This window comes from Meleagris gallopavo, chromosome 2 (assembly GCF_000146605.3).
Source record: "Meleagris gallopavo isolate NT-WF06-2002-E0010 breed Aviagen turkey brand Nicholas breeding stock chromosome 2, Turkey_5.1, whole genome shotgun sequence".
Lineage (NCBI taxonomy): Eukaryota > Metazoa > Chordata > Aves > Galliformes > Phasianidae > Meleagris > Meleagris gallopavo.
Window position 1 is genome coordinate 76,272,571 of NC_015012.2, and position 5,824 is coordinate 76,278,394.

Consider the following 5,824-nt stretch of genomic DNA (forward strand, 5'->3'; position numbering starts at 1 on the left):
TTTGTTTTTGTTTTTGTTTTTGTTTGTTTTTTTAATATTTAAACTCAGTCTTCCTTGCTGGTAGTTAACCCCACTATTTTATGGACCTAAAAAATCAGAATCTTCTTCCTCTTTGCAGCAGTGCTTTATGTATTTTAAAATCATTAGCATGTCCTTTCTTCTCAAGACTAAACAACTCTATTCATTCATCTTTCTTTAGGGGTCATGTTTTTTCGAGACCTCTGGTCACTCCCTTTGCTTTTTTCCTAACTCCCATGCTAGGCAACTACGATATTTCAGCTTGTCAGCAGAGGCAGAGCCTGGAGATCTCAACCCACCCAAAGTTATTAAGAGTTTGAGAACACAGATGCCCAGCTAGTAACAAATAATGAACTAAATAATATCCATGAATGATGCTAACACTTACTTCTCTTCAGGATGCTTACAGCAGATTTTTATTTCTTAGTAAGAAGCTATTCATTTTTTACTGTTTATATTTTTAGCTTTTTTTAGTCTGATAAAATCTGTCAAATAATTAAAGACGTGATATACATACCTATCTGTGTATGTATGTATGCAAATGTCTTTACATGCAGAAACAGCTGAAAAGCTTAGAAATGAACTCTAATCTGCCTGTTTTATTCACATGGACCAGTTTTTCTCCTTTTTGTTATTTCTGCTGTGGTAAATTGCTTACCACAAATTCTCTCCAGTTTGTGTGGGAAGAAAGTGTTGAAACATTCAAAGCGTACACAGAGGAGATAATTAGTTGCATAGATTTTGTTTCATTCCACATAACAACGTAACCTAATACCTGCAGATTGGAGAATAACAAAATAGAGAATTTCATGTATCTGGATAGGTAGAAAACAAAACATTATTAAAAACCACATGAAAATATTGCTTATACTTCCTTATTAATTTATTTCAAGTATTAATGATATCCCTGAGAGTGTTCCCCCATAGTCTCCAGGCAAGCAATATATTGTAAGGGGTATCTCTGGATTTGTATTACTTGTTTGGTACATCAGTACTGGATTCTTTTTTTAAGGACCTCTGGAACTCACACCAAACAGTCATGACAAAATTGCCCAGAGCAGAGGAAAGGAAAACTGCCTCCTCTGCCATTTCTGTCTGTAGTAGCTGGCAAAGGCTGTGCCCGCACTCGAAAACCTGGCCAGATTTCAGTGGTGCTGCAGTGAAGAGCGGCCTTCAGCCCGCTTTTATGACTGTGGCCTCTGTCAAATTGATGCCGACTCATAAAATGCCTTTTAATTATGATAACTGATTAGTCCCTTGGTGAATCTAGACTCTGGTCTGCAGCCCAGTAAGTTGCTTTCACTTCATACAGCTAGAGCCCAGCAATGCATGAATAGCTACTTGTTCAGGCATACCAGTTGCCTTCCAACCCCCTGCCAAACTAGGCCCGTAAGGTTGCCCAGTGCTTCAGAAAACACTGAAAAGCTGCTTCCGAGACCAGCAAAGATCCCCATGGTATGGATACCAATGCTGCTTCTTCCTGTTCCCTCTAGAATTAGATAAACCACTCCACCCACTTCTCTTCTTATTTGAAATATTGCATCCAAATGTGAATGTATTACAGAAATAATATAAATTTATATCACTTAGCATTTGAAAGTAAACCCAGTTTTCTTTTATATAGGCTGCAGGATCATCTTCTTTATTCTATGCCAGAAATAACGTTTTTTGTTATGACATGTAGCTGATACTGCAATTACTGTTGTCCTTCATAGATAGAGCCGGCACCTATGGTTATCCAAACCCTTCTTTTATAAGACTCCATTGTCACTTGCTTATTTGCTTCTGAACTTTAATCTCTTGGGCTGGAACTATCTGTGCTGAGTGTTTTTGCCTTGGGCTGATCTTTTCGAGAGAGTCTCCACAAACATAATATCAATATATTTATAAATGAGGATAGAACAAAATGTAGTTCTGTCTAGAAAGAAAACTTCATAACAAATTGGTTTTGCAAACTTAGTTCTGCCACATATCATGATGGGATATAATATTTGACAGAGACCTTGCCTTGTGGCAGAAGTCATATCTGGCATTATTCCTATGAAAGCCTACCTGCACATTGCAAAACGGCACTTCTTTGAAAAAGATTATTCTTACATCTGCTCTACAATGTATGCTTTACCTCATTTACACTTGAAGTCAGCTATGTAACTAATCTGTTCTGTAGTGAGGGAGAGAGCAAGAGTGGGTGTTTAAAGACTACAAATAATGGCTTACTCAAGACTCATAAGCTAGGAAATGTCAGAATGAGGGTGGTCCAAGCAGCCCATCGATCCCTTCTTTTGCATGGTTTTGTTTGATACGATGCTTAGACATAAAAATATATTTTCTTTTCTCCAAACATGTCTTTGTTTGGTACTCATTAGTAGCACTCACAGAGAGAAATGGAGTTTTTCAGTGTCACTGTCTTCATCTAGTGCAGAAAATGTAAGTAGGAGAGAACGAAGAAGGCAGCTCATTACAGATCTCACCAGCCATTACTGGTTGGTTACATTTTCTGTGGAAATTCTAGTACTTCACCTGAGTCATGTTGCTCATAGTTGGGAACTAGCTGTGCACTGCAGCTATTACATCCTGAAGTTTGAGTCAACTGAAGTCCATTTTAAAAAGTGGAGTCTATTTGAGTTGGCACTAAAAAGCTAAACTTCATACTTGCTCGGTTAGTGGTCTTGTTTGTTCTTTGATTTTTGTCCCCAAAAGTGAGAGCACATCCATTATGTGTTGCTGTATAAAAACAGTTGTATTTCACTGGTAGCTGCTAGTCACAGTTGCGCAGTCATGCTGTGTAGCACTGTTGTTTCCAATCAACCCTGGTCTACAGTCAAGCAAATACAGCATTTTGGAAAAAATCTGGCATTGCATGACTTGAACTGACCACCCGAATCTAGACATTTTGTGAATGTGTGCCATATGCTCTGTGCCTCAGCTTCTCTGTTGTAAAATGCAGCTAGTTATAGGCCATGAATATTCATTTCAGAGATACATTGTTTGCTGCAAAATGCAGCTAATTATAGTCCATGAATATTCGTTTCAGAGAAGCACTATAAGACAAACTATTCTGTGCTAACGAGGACGCGAAGGAAAGTAATGCCACAAAAAAGCCCATGAAGAAATGAGTAATGCTGCATCCCATGCCAAGCATAGAACATTAATTTTGAATAAATTGCACATCATATTGTGTTGTTACATGCGTAATACTGACCTAATTAATATAATTATTATAAATGAAAGAGTGGAAAGGGACTATATAGCACTCCTTCAAAGAACAGGGTGAGGGAACAAGGATGAAGCAGCGACGAATAGAGGAATTAAGACATAGAGGAATGCACAGGACTTCTGTCTTTCCTCAGTTTCTACCCTGAGGAACCTGGGCTTAAACACCATGACTCCAACCAGAGTGAGTGGCTCTTTATGCAGCGTGTGGTTACACGGAACAGCTCATTGTCACATTATATGTAGAATACTAAAGTTTTTGATGGATTCAAAGAAGAAAATAGACATGTTAATGGTAAGAGGATCCAGTAAGGATAATGCAACTTGAATACTTTGTGAAACCTCGAAGGCACATATAGCTGGAAAGTGGGAAGGTATGCTGCTGAAAGTATCAGTATATGCTCACCCATTGGTACACTCTGCTCTGGGCACCTTATCTTGGCCACTACTGGTGACAGGAGGATTAAACAGAGGGAGCTCTGTCCAAATATTGGTATGACTATTCTTACATACTGTTTACAACATTACAAGTGCATCTCAGAGGATTATAGATGCTTGGAAATGAAATAATAATTTTTTTTCTCTATTAGTCACAGAAAAGGCATCTCAATGGCCCCTGTGCACAAGTCAACATTTAGTTCTTGGGGGAGATTTCATGAGCAGTGCTCAGTTCAATTTTAGAAAAAATAGTTTTTTTACTTTATGTCCTACTGACATGATGAAGGGGATGTGAATAGCTGGTGTTTTCAGATGAAGTGAAAATGGTTTCATCTGACGAAAAGATCGGGACCAAATTACTTGCTGTACAAACTATGCCCAGCTCTTGTTCCTCAAGTGGAGAAATTGCAGATGTGGAGCTCCTACTCCTTAACGTATACTGTAACCAATTGAATTTGTCTTCACTAGGAGGAGCAGATTTCAACAATGTCTCTAAACTTAGAACAGGAAAGCACTGTAAATTTAGCTATTGTTGCTGGTAATTGTCCAGAATATATTTTTACTTGTTCTAAAAACGGCAGATTTAGAAAGATTCCATATTTATCCAATAAACTGGAAGTGCTTTCAGATATCTGCTGCCCACTTTGAGTTTCTCTCAGAAGCATTTCCTGCAGTAAACAGAACAGATGTTACAGGCACACCCTGCATAACTGTATACTGTGACTGTGTGTTTCATGGCCTGTGTCCACCTACCATGACTCAGTAGAACCTCTTTTCTTTATCCCTGTTGTATAAAGTTACCGAGGACTCAAATGCACTGAGTCACGTTAAAAAATTCTTCAGTCTCATGAGCTGTAAGACTGAAGATCAGTTTGACTGCCACCACAAGACAAAACATAATGACAGCCAACTTGAGGCCTATATTTGCAACACTTGGAACAGAACACTTTTATCTGCTCCTGAAAATACCACTACCTGTCCTAATGTTTTGCTGATGTCCAGTCTGAACTATCCGCTGGTTTAACAGACTTCAACACTTTCTTTCCTACAGCAGTGTTAGACTAGAACTGATTTATGAAACAAATTTGCCTTTTACATCTTTTTTTCTCAATTTTTCATATTCATTGTTGCTCACACTTAACCTTTTGACTCTAATTCCTTAAGCTGAATGATGCGCACACAGTCTTTGTTCTTTCTGACAAGTCTTATCATTTTTTATCTCTGTCATCTATTTTTACAGCCATTAGCTGATCTCAGACTCTCTGTATCTATAATCTGTTTACATTCTTCTTCATTATTTAGTAGTAGTGTAATTCTTTCAGCAATCTTTCTCTGGAGCCGTTTTTTATTTCTTGCCCTTTGCTTTTTCTAAGTCAAATCTCTGTGACAACCGCTTTGTAGAGAACAGCAAAACCTTCAGTAGTATAAATTGCTTCCAAAAAAAAAGGGTGCAAAAAACTTTAGACTCAGGATGCCATCCAACGTTTCCACAAAAAATATGGAGACACACTCTAGTCCAACACAATTAAAAATGTAAAAACTTTGCCCAGAACATTTGCTGCACCTATTAATTCTTCCAGAAGATTGATTCCATTTGGATGTCAGGTGATTTTATTAACAGAATCATTCTGAAGCTTGCTTTGCTGGCAGAAATGTCCTATCAATATTGCAGGAAGTCTACAAGCAAAGTACACTGTAACTCCTCTATCTGAGTAAAAGAACCAGTGTCAGGACTGGCCTGCTTGGATGTTTTGCCTGTTGGAACAATTTGGTTATGACTGTAATATTAACCTTTTACTTTCAAAACTGAGCATTTGTTTTCAAATTAGGGGGTAATGCCTGGATCACGCTTATTCCTTGAGGATCACTCCAGGGTGAAATGGGAGAACACTAGCTGGTCCAAATCAAAAACATCTGCTAGACATACAGTGGTGGCTGCATGATACAGCAGGACTTGTGCCTTAAGCCTATTTAATCTACTAGCCTGGACATAGCCTATGTGTGAGTTTCTGAGTCTGTGCTTGGATTCTTGGTACAGTTTACTTCAAGAGAAAATAAAGGAGAAATTAATATTAGCAAAGCAGAAATCAAGAGTTACTCTGTTGTAATGAATGATGTAATTAATGTCTTTAAAGTTGAGTTTGGATTACTTACT